Consider the following 12,218-nt stretch of genomic DNA (forward strand, 5'->3'; position numbering starts at 1 on the left):
ATTATAAAACGGCTATATAACTGCGGCATTATCTGCATCATGTCCTGCATCCTGCACACTCTACGAAAGCGTAAGCAGAAACACGTCCCACATGAATAACCTGCGAACGTACGCACAAACGTACTTATTTCATCTTAAACCATGATGTTTACCCATAAACATAACCAAGTAGTTTTGTTTGAAACTGAGTAGTTGGCAATGAGAACAGGGCGTTAAATGACCTTCACATGACACTTGAAATGTCCTTAAAAGTGGCATGACTTCCCATGAGATCATGTTGTGAGAAAAATAACTTATTCTCCGTTTATCTCTGAATGCATTTTATTGGTGGGAACAGTCAATTTATCAGTAAACCCAGGATTGATTAAAGCGGCTTAAGATGTTGATCACACAGTGAGGCTATCCTTGCCAACATTTGGCACCATTCCAACAAAGGCTGTATGTCCATACAATGCCCTCCTTGTTTAGTAGACACTGCATGCCCACTGTGGTGCAAAATACTCTAAACTGACAAGGAAGTAGGGATCAAAAGGGTCACTCCCCATAGGCCAGCTTTAAACTTTGACCTTCCAGTTCTTCTTCAGCTTAATCTTCCCTCTCTCCTGACAAAATGAGTAATACATGTGCCACTCATTCACTGCTATGGCAGAGGGAACTGAAGGACAGTCTCACAGATTGATGCCTGATGATGATCTGGAAATAAGTGGTTCCTTTTGTCCAACACATTTCATTCATTAAGCACCATCTTCTCTTCATCTCAAGTTATTTTTCTGAATATATATTACCCTTGCATGTAGAAAGTAAATGTCTCAACATATCTGTTTTTCATCAAAACTAATTTTTAAACTTTTAAATCGACTTGAGCATATATATATTACTATATATTACTTTGGAAATGTAACTTTTTTTGCACTCATAAGCTAGTGACGACACCAAGATATGCAACTCAGAACCTATGACATCACCTCAAAATTCTTTTGACTTAACGTCTATATTAAGGGGTATTTAAACTGCTCCTCATTCACTTCTGACTTCATACTTGGTCGGCAGGGATGAGAGGCTGTGTTCAGCTCTCCATGCATGCTTCTGACAGCTTTAGAAAACACAATGTACGCTCTATATTGACTAAACCTGAGTGATTTCATAGTCCACCCGCTAATATCAGCTCTGAAAGAACCAATCAGACAGACTTTCCATGACACTCTATCACCTTCCTGTTTTCATGCAGTTTCATACGCAACCTCCACTAGTGGAAACTGCAGTAGTTTAAAGGCTCATTCACTTCCCTCAAATATCAACAGCATCATAAATCAGGGTGTGTCTAGAGATAGAAAACAGCACCAGGGTGAAGAATCCCAGAGATCCATGTGGAGAGATGACTTTAAAACTTAGTGTACACTGGGTGTTGGTCCTCCATTTAACAACTCCGTCATCCAGTTTATGCTCCCCTCCCTCTGGCCATGGTTCCCTCAGGGCTGAGCTGGAGAGGAGAGGGGGAAAAGTCCGGCCGATGCTGGCTCTCTTCACAGTCTTGCAGGCCAGGCTCTGACTCTCCTCCTCCTCCTGCTCTGAGTTTGCACAGCCAGAGACAGCAGATCATAAACAGATGTATTGTGTGTTTGTTTCTCTGTTGGGTTCTGTATGCTTATTTTATTTTCTCTGATTACTCAAAGATTGAATTAGGCTTGATTTACATTTTTTCTTCAATAAAACAATTAAGCAATTAGTTTTATGAATTAAAAAACTTATGCTGACTGAAGAAGAGGATTGTGTGCAGAGTGATTTGTAAAGAGTTCTCAAAGTAAAAAAGGAAGAAAAGAAATCAGCATAGAGAGTCTATACAAGCTGCAACTACAGTATTTCCAAATGTTTACATCTTGGAAATTCACCCTTGAAGATGTTTCTGCTCTATGTTGAATAACAGAAGTCAGAAAATAAGACAATACAGAAGTGGTAATTGCTTATACAGTGCTAGTGTTAATGTTCACTCAAATAATGGATTAAAACCAGTGTCTAAAACAGCACATTACAAATATTTGATCTCTTAAACGACCTTAACATTCTCACATCTGCCATGAGACATTTTTCTTTCACGCTTGAAATTGAAAATCTGTCTGCTGTGTTTATTTTAAATGTAAACACTCAATATGACGCTTCTCATGTGATGTTAAGGCGTGTTTGACTTGCCTTGAGCTAGCAAGACTCAGCTGAGCATGAGGCCATCTCCTGGCTTTCCTGTATCAGACAATTGCCTTTTGGCGGTGTATCTAGCATGGTAAAGCCTGGTTAAAGCCCTCCCCACCCTTTCCATCTGTAGCTATTTACTTTGATTGACAGCTAACTGGGGTGCTCAAAAAGAGGCAAAGAAGGCTGTACCAGATTCATTTCAAGTGAAGCACTGCATCATTCACACCACAATCTCAAGAAAAATGTCATGTTTACAGCGAGAACCGCAAGCTTTGTGTGAGCGGGGCACACGTATGCGTGTGTGTGTTCAGGAATGCTAGGGTGCTTATGTGGGTGTTTGACGGACTCGGTGAGCAACATTGGGGTTGGACAAAATGTGAATCAGAGCAGGGTGGAACAAATAAAAGAGAAATGGTTAAGTAATCATTCAAATCAGTTTTTTTCCCTCTATTCCCATGCTGCATGCTCCAGCTGTGCTGTGCTTTAGGGCCAGTCAGGAAGTGTTGGGATGGGAGTGTGTGGGGTAGAGGCAGGGTGAGGTCATCGTGCAGTTGACCCCTTGGGATGGGAGGGGAGAGGAGAGACACTCAGCTCACTGTCACAGCTCTATCTATTCATTCTTAACCATATTGTTAACTGAGCCCTTCATCAGCAACATATAGTATACTCCATGGCTACATCTGGAACGCCGCACAGTGCTGCCATTTTGAACACTATCAAACACTGACCCCCCTCTTTCAGACATATGCCCATGCACACAGACATGCATAGTGAGAGTGAGTCACCCACAGAGCTGTAGGCATGTTTAGAGACCAGTGTGTGTGAGTCCTGGCCCTGCGTGCTTGGGATGCCTTGGGTGTGACCAGGGTGGCCTGCAGTGTGTGTGTGTGTGTGTGTGTGTGTGTGTGTGTGTGTGTGTGTGTGTGTGTGTGTGTGTGTGTGTGTGTGTGTGTGTGTGTGTGTGTGTGTGTGTGTGTGTGTGTGTGTGTGTGTGTGTGTGTGTGTGTGTGTGTGTGTGTGTGTGTGTGTGTGTGTGTGTTTGTGTGTGTTATGGTTGGTCCAGCTGCCTGTCGTCTGCAGCCTGTCCCATCGGTTCTCACTGAAGGAAAAGAGCCAGCCAGACAGTGACTGAAGCACACAAACAGGGAGGAAAAGCTACTCAATGGAAAGAACTGCTGATAGAATTTGGAATGTCCTGGTCACGAGCAAGAATTATTGGGAATCAAGCACTGGTCATTTAGAGGCGCTGATAATCATTAAGCACAGCTCATTATAATTCTAAATTGGTGAACCACAGAAAGTCAAATTCAATAATGAAACCGAAAGAGCTTAGCGACCTATTAGTCACAGAGATTTTTAGATACGGTGGTAAGATATGAAACAGTTTTACCGTCACCACAGAGGTTCCAGTTTTCCGTGAAGTTTCCAGTCACCCATTGTGCAATAGTAACACTGTAGTTAAGTCTGGTGATTCTCAGGACTTGGCCAGCGCCCTACTCCCTCCTCCCACAACCATGTGTGTAGTTTTTACAGACTGGAGATCTACAAACCCAACCATGACCTCAGAGAATTAAATATTCTCCTTGGAAAACCCCCACATCCCCAAAGTGGCATTTTAGGTTGTCAGCTGCATTGTGATTGTATGTGTAGTTTCTCCGTGTATGTAAGAGAGAGCAACATAGAGAAGGATTTATATGTGGCTTCACTGTTTTCCATGAGCATGCATCTCCAACTTGTGCTTTTTTTTCTTTTGTGTGTGTCGTCAACATGTTTGTACTTATATTTTTACATTTTTAACCCCAAAAGACTGGCATTAGGTCTTGAGGTTGCTCAGCTTTTAACAAGGATGAGGCTGAACTGTAAGCCCGCTGTAATGAGAGCCCAGGTAATTGTTTTGAAAGAGTAACTTTATAATGGAGAGATATAAAAACAACCCCTGTTCTCAATTAAGTCTTTCCATCCCATCCCCCCACGACTGCAAAAGTGGAGAGTTCAATCCAAGCTGCCATGCTATATTTTCTTCTCTGAGTTCACTTACACCATATGTCCAAGGACGAGATTTAATGTAATTTTTCCGCTTGCACGTTCTAAACCTCACTTTGGTCTTAGACTATGGCTGAGGCGTCATTTATAGTCATTCTTCTACAAACACTTTGTTTCAAAATAACACAATAAGAGAAAATACTACAATAAAATAAAACATGTTGAGAATGTATATTTCTCTTGTTACACTCCTTGTTGTTTTTGACCCCACCCAACATTTATTTTGTCGTGAAAGGGCGAAATTCATTACATAAAGGAACTTAGCAGAACACATGTTTTTAAACACTCACATCGGTGGGGGAACAGGCTATGGTCTCATCTGGAATGCATTAAGCATAACAATACATCTCAACGTCTCTCATCACTCTGGATCAAGAGCGAGGTTAGGCTGGGATAGGAGTGGGTGGGATCTGCTATGTCTTAAGTCCTGCTGGAGCAGTATAGGCTGCTGTAGTCTGTAACGATCAAGCTGTTCTTCCTGTGCCCTCTTTCATATATGTGAATAATGTGCAATTTGGGGGAGGACACTTTTTCATTTTATTTGCCGTTAGGTTCAAGTGATAATCTTTAAGATCTGTGTTTTATGGGGATTTTGGACACATCTTTCATGATAAGCGATGACTGCAGTTTTGTCTACAAGATATTATCTCGCAATCAAACAACATTGCCAACATTTTGACACATTTAGATTTTTCTCTGATTAAGTGTTTGTTTCTATAGCAAGAGACTTTTCTGTTTCTTGATTATTACTTTTTCAGTAACCTACCCAACTGCTTTTCTGTTTATTCCAATCTAATTGTGTTCTGTACATTCCCTATTGTGTAGAGCAGCTTTTGTTCTTGGGGTAGGCTACTTGGCATTCATGAAGTTATCACTACGACAATGTATAAATCATGAAAAGGGAGTAACAAGACTATACAACAACCACAGCCATGCTAACTGCTCTGTGATGCTGTACTTGAGTGGTGTTTAGGGCTAAATGTTAATGTCATGTTGATGCCCATAATGGTACCACTGCAACCATCTTTTATTGTTATTATTTCATTCTTAGTTTAGAATGTTAGCACGTTAACATTTACATCTGCACTAAAGACAAAGTACAGCTCAGGCCAATGAGAATGGCATGAGTTTTGGGTTTCTTCTAGAACATGGGTCCAGCCATCTCTGTACCATTATTGAATATGGGGAATGACTGTAAGGCATTGTAGCAGCACTTTCTACAGCTATATATAAAAGTATAGTTGTGAAATCACAATCTGATGGCTTATTTAAAGGCACAGTTTTGGAATATGGGCTGTGTACATTTCTCTGTGGATTGTTTGTTTTCATATTTTCATATTGTACGTCTACCTGCTTTATAATAAAAAAAGAATAACAGTGTCAAACTGCTAGTGTTGATAGAGGAAAATTCATCCTCTGGCTTTACAAAACTGCCTTGTAATTCATCAAAAAATGGACAAACAAATTTGTCTTTAGAGCCATCCTGGTAGCAATAATGTCATAGTATTGGTATCAAAATGCTGAACTGTGTGTTGTGAATTTATGGATGTTTTTTAGTGTGTGCATCATGTGGATTTGTAGCACGAGCTGGTGCTTCTGTGTCTGCCAGAATGTATCAATCCATCCTCGATTCCTCGCCTCCTCCTTCACTCTTCCACTGAGAGAAGCTGTCACTGGGTTCTTTGCAGATCATGTGTGAGTGGATGCTTTGGCTGCAGAGCAGACTGATGCCGACGGATGCTCACACACACACACACACACACACACACACACACACACACACACACACACACACACACACACACACACACACACACACACACACACACACACACACACACACACACACACACACACACACACACACACAAAAACACAACACAGATTTTTTTGCTCCAAGTTAGGCTTTACAGCATGGCCACAGTTTCCTATGGCTAGGCCACTAGACAGTATAGGCTAGCAATTGCTGTTTTTGTGTATCACCACATTTCCCAATGGCAACCAAGACTGACCGTCTATCTTCTTCTGCAATTACCATCAGGAAACCAAAACACCAGAAATTTTATGGATTCCATTATTTAGTTTGGTTTTAAGTATCAGCAGCCAGATGGCTCATTACTCAAGCAGTAAGATCTAGACAGAGATCAAACTATAACTTGTTCAGCAGCATGCTTAAGGATGGCCTTATTTATTATTTTGCTTCATTTCTTTCTCACAATACAAGCTAGCCCTTTGCTAGTTGTCCTAAAGCTATTAATCACTTGACTCATCTCTGTTTTACACAGACTTAATAATGGTCAGTGCCATACATGTGGTATAAAAACCTCCTTACTACCCCAGGGTGAGGAGCTGCACTCACCATTGTTAATCATGTAAACACATCTTTCTGCAGAGAGTAAATGAGCTCCATGCTAGGTGTTTACATTGACCTATCATGACCTTTGAACGCAGAAACATAACTGTATATCACTTCTACAAAGCTACAACAAATAAATACCTTAGATAATGCACTTAATAGGCAGTAAGTCAGCTCCTTATTCTCCAGTGCTGGCAACACCAGAGGCAAAAACATATTTTTGGGGGGATATTGGGATATAAATAGGATTTTTGGGTATATATTTTTGGGGTCCTCTTTCAGACTAGTGGAAATAACTCACCAAATGTTAGCATTAGATAATGCCTCAAGTGCATATTAGAACCTAACATTTCATAAAACTTACATATATAATGTATAAAATATTTGTCTTAATGTAAGTAAACAATTGCAGATGTGCATGGTGATATCTACTAGTTACATTTCATACCCTATTCACCTGTAATGTATTGCAAAATGTATGAATTTCACAATACAATACAATACTTACTTTAAAGCTGTTTTCTCAAAATTAGATTTTTTTAACTGTGAGCCAGGAATCTACATTTCAGTAGCATGCACATACACAAAACTTCCCAGTTTAATTCCTATCTATATACCGAAGGTTTTTACAGAGGGGTCTGTCATATATCATTCATAGCCATAATGTTGTATTCCTAAAAACATGGTGAAAATGGTTTTTTTTAAGGCTGTTGACAGTATTTTCTTATTCATAGAGTGATAAAAAAGATATCCAAAATCCCCTCTGTAACAACCTTTCAGTCTAATATGTCAATAAAATACAACAATAACTTTGAACTTGCCTTCATCCAATGTTCACATTTTTGTTCTAGAAATATATGCAATTCAACACGTACTTAATGAGATAATGCTCCATTTGCATATGTAAGCATAACATTTCAGAACAAGTACAAATACTTAAAAATATTTGTCTTAATTTAGGTAATAAACTGGTGAGGTTCCCTGGTGATATTATTTAAAAAGGTTACTCCTGTAGTGTCTCCCCTTTAGGAAAGAAAACATTCATGGCACATACCTATCTTTACATAAAGTTGGAATTGGCAGCCTGTAAAGGAAGTGCTGCACTGTTAGCTGCTTGAAAAAGATAGCATAGCAGCAGGAATAAGGGAACCACTGATAACAAGAGGACAAGAATTATTTTCTTCTCTAGGAGTTGAAGGGGATTTTAGCTGCATATGAATCATATGACCATGAGTGTTTGTTCAGACATATTTGATTGGAATTAAAAATATCTGGCATGGAGTCTGATGCAGCATAAATATTTATCCGTGGATAACAGTGTAGTGAGAACTGTGTAGAAATGAGAGCAGCAAGGCGATTCAAATTGAATTCTTTCATAGCTTTTATTGCCTCATTCCAAACCCCTGAGGCCAGTATCGCTCTGATTCGAAGCAAGAGTTTGTATGCTGGTCTTGCCTGTTGGGATGTGTGTGCTGATGACATCGACTCCAACAGGAAGCCAGGGGCTAATGATTAGCACATGTTTAGGACCACTAGGGTGCCACAATCTGGAGTTAGTCATGCCGTATGTCTCTGATTTATTTGGTTGTTGATTCTTCACAGGGAGGGAAAGGCTCATTTCTAAAGGGAAAGAAACAAGGCCCTCTCCCCTCTGTAACATCTTGGCCTGCTTTATCTGATTTAGGTCCCAACCAATGAAGATCTTCAGCTCAGTCACGGTCCATTTTGGAGCTTCAGAGTTTAAAATGGGAGAGGTGAGACGGGACATGCACAGCACGGATGCTCTTATGCTATCCTGCTTACACTTGCGCACAGATGAGCTGCAGAAATTACAGTTGGAGGCCCAGCCATTTATTTGAAGCCAGTGATAGAATCTGGTCTTTTTGTGTGTGTGCACTTGTGAATGTTGACGGCCCATGTAAACATTCAGTGTAGTATCAGTGTTACTGTGTGTGAACAATCTAACATGGCCTTGCTAAGTGTGCAATCCTTTAACGTATGGAGGGCTCGTCTCCAGCTCCTCCTGCATGGTCTGTGGGATGTTATCTGATAGTCACTAAGTGGCGAAACACAAACACGAAGAGCCGCAACAGAGAGGCCAGTTTAGTCCTGAGGATCGGGCAGCAAAAAGGAAAGAGATGTACACATCCTGGAAAGCAATGCATCTGGCGAGAGGAATGTTGCTGTCTATGGTTTCAAAGTGTCCTGAGTGATGTATTTGACACTGAATTTTGATCAAAACTGGCCACAACACAATCAGGCCAAACTAACACAAACTATAACAAAAGCTTAAAGTTCTGTGAGCAGCTGTGTGCAGAGTAGATCTCAATGTTCTCCAGCTGTCGTGATTCAGAGATATCCAGTGAGATATCCTAAGGATTTTTTTTTTAATGGACAGGCGTTGTCAGCTAACATTTGACCAGATTGACATCAGAGCTTTAGTGTTTCCTCTTGTTTTGGCAGTGGCTTCCATAGGTGAAGGAGCACTGAGGCGTTCCACCATTCCTTCATATTCCCACAAGTAAAATTGACTGGCCAGCTGTTCCACTAAGACGTCCTCCAAACAGCCAAGCCAGGGTTGTGTCCAAAGCCACAACCTAATCCCTAATTGTCTCACCCTTCCCTCAGTCCTGTGTTTGCTATTGGAGCTGGAGCAGTGCAAAAGACTCATTTGGCCACTTCGGCAGCCCAGTACTGTATACCAGGGCTGGGCTTAAACTGAGGCTGACTCATTGTGTCACAAAACAGCAGACTATTCCAGTAACACTCCTCAAATATAATGCAAGCCCTGACTTGACTTTTGATAGGAGCATTAGAATGAGGCTGGCCTTTTGTGGTTTTTGAATAAACAAATAAAAAACTGGCATAATTGGCATCGAAGCCAAAAAGAAAACTGAAAGTTAGCACTCAGCTTGACTCCCGGCCTTAAACACTCAAGTCCAATGCATAAACATTGGTGTAATTATAGATTCTGATTGCAATTTTAACAGCCAATAACAAAATCAAAATAGTATCATTGTAAGAATAGAGGATTCATGTTAAATAAAAATGTTTTCCAATAAAATCATCACTTAGTGTTTCATAGCATTACAATTAGTATTTTCATTAAATAACAGTGAAATCACCATGACGCCTCTGTGGTTTTGTTTTGGGTCAGCTGTTTTTCCTCGAGGTACCGCATTATCTGCACTGCAGCTCTATTACACAACCCTATGAGGTCCATTTAGGGAAAAGGAACTAAACAAAATAACCAGTTTTCGAAAATAGCTCACCTGGTGAATCCCTCAATGGAGAGGGGTGTGTCGGGTTTAAATTTCAACTGCAACTTTGCCACAATGGCCGTAACTATAGTTACTGCGGGTGAGCTGCTCCTGCCTGTGTGCTTTGTAATCCCACACCTTCAAAAGAAGAAGAGAAAAGGAGCTCTGTGTTTTCATTTAATGGGCTTCGGGGCAGGGGGGGGGTTCAATGGTTTTGGATGGTTTTCAGCCATACCTGTGTAAGAAAGATCAGAACTCTTCATGGTTGAGGTTGAGCTACAGTATTACTGACAGCATAAAGTAATCTGTAATGCATGCAGGGTAAGGTGAGAGAAATACAAAGGCGTTTCATACTGAGATAATTATGACAAAACTTTATGAGGTGGTATGTGTACGTTTTTAGTAATGTTATCATATATCTTACTGTAATATGAGTGCATTCTCACAGTTTAATAGAATGAAGCTGCAGTAAAGAAAGGGTGGGGCACTTTGTTGCACATTGCAGTGACACTTCATTTCCCGAGGAATGTATCACAGATGCTGTATTATGAGACAACAGCAACCGAATGGCTTTAAAATCTCAAGGTCTTTATTGTTGTTATTCCGTACTTCACTGTTGTGAGTAACGGTGCAGGTTTGTGTGTGAAGCATCCTCTGATTAAAGAGGAGTGTGAGACCACTGTGACATTTACAGTCTCCACTCACACTTGCTCCAGGCAAGGCAACCAGGTTTGACTTCTCACCCTGCTGCTGGTGCTGCCTTCCACCTGACCACTGCACCAATTACATCTTCATAAACCGCATCACATCCAGCTGAACTGTGGGCTGATTCTCAAAAAGCTCTCACTCTCTCTCCCTCTCTGTCTCTCTGTCTCTCTCTCTTTCTCTCTGTGCCCCCTTCAACTCTGCCAGGGCTCTCAGCACCGCCTCACCCAGCATCCAACAGCGAGGCTTGGGCAGCAGCTCACAGTTCCTCCCATCGCATGTTTACTAACACAGACCACAGGAATCCACCTGGTGAGCCAAAAGCTGCAAGGGAGAGGAGAGAGAGCGGCACGAGCTGTGCTCTCTTGACTACACCAGCTGATCACAATCACATCTGGACACATCTTTTGTTACTGCTGTTATTTGCATTCTGGTTTGGTTTGTCACTTGTGAGAAAATGGCCTGAGACCATAATGAGGGATGCAGAACCACGGCAGGCTGTGGCTCGGCGATGTTTGTCACTCATCCTTGAATCATGTGTGCATGGAGATCCAAGCGGTTCCATCAATTTAACATGACCCAAACACTGCACTGTGTTAACTCCCTTTGGCACTGGACAAACTCTCCCTTCTCTCTGCAGACGCAGGAGTAAACAGGAGGCCTGCTTCAGACACACACAGGCATTCTGGGCATACCGCGGGGCCTCCAGAGGGCTGGTCTGTTCACATGCACACACACACACACACACACACACACACACACACACACACACACACACACACACACACACACACACACACACACACACACACACACACACACACACACACACACACACACACACACACACACACACACACACACACACACACACACACCATCTGGACAGCACTTCTGGACATGTGTGGTTTATGAAGCTCAGTGTGCACATTTAAGTTCAGCCAGTCAGCGGGTGACTCAGGGCAGCCCATGCACCTTCAACCATCTGGAACAAGGTCATCATCGAGAGTCATTCGGACTGTCAGATTGTTACGATGGATTCAGGTGTGGCCTGTAAAGAAAAAAACATAAACAGAGATGAATGGCCCAGAGGGCTGCAACTGACTATTTTCTCTTTCTAACTGCTGATTATTTCATAGATTCATCGATTTGATTAATTGTTTGGTCTATAAAATGGGTTAAAATTTGCATCCCCATTTCTCTTAGTACAACGTGTCAAGCTGTCTTCAAATGTTTTGTTTTGTCAGCCCAACCCCCAAAATATTCAGTTCAATATGATGTTAATCAGAGAAAAGCAGCAAATCACCATACATTTGTATGCCATTTTTGCATGAAAAAATGATTTTGACAATTAATTGAGAATTATTGTGCTGTCAATTGACTAAATGATTAGTCAACTAATTGTTGCAGCTAAATAGTGAGAATCTTGAGAGGCAAAAACCGGCCTTGAAACATCACAGCTATAAAATGCATATAAAATAACACATTAAATCATAGAATTACTGAGTACCACAGACAGAACATGTCCTCATCGGAATCTGACTGATTATGTCATAATGATGTCTTATAAAAAGGAGAAGTAATGGATGTTTTAGGGCATAAAGGGCTTGTGCGGTTTGCACAATAACAGCGTAGGATTCTCCATACAATCCTGTGGATTTTAGAAC

Source organism: Echiichthys vipera (assembly GCF_963691815.1).
Source record: "Echiichthys vipera genome assembly, chromosome: 17".
NCBI classification, from domain to species: Eukaryota; Metazoa; Chordata; class Actinopteri; order Perciformes; family Trachinidae; genus Echiichthys; species Echiichthys vipera.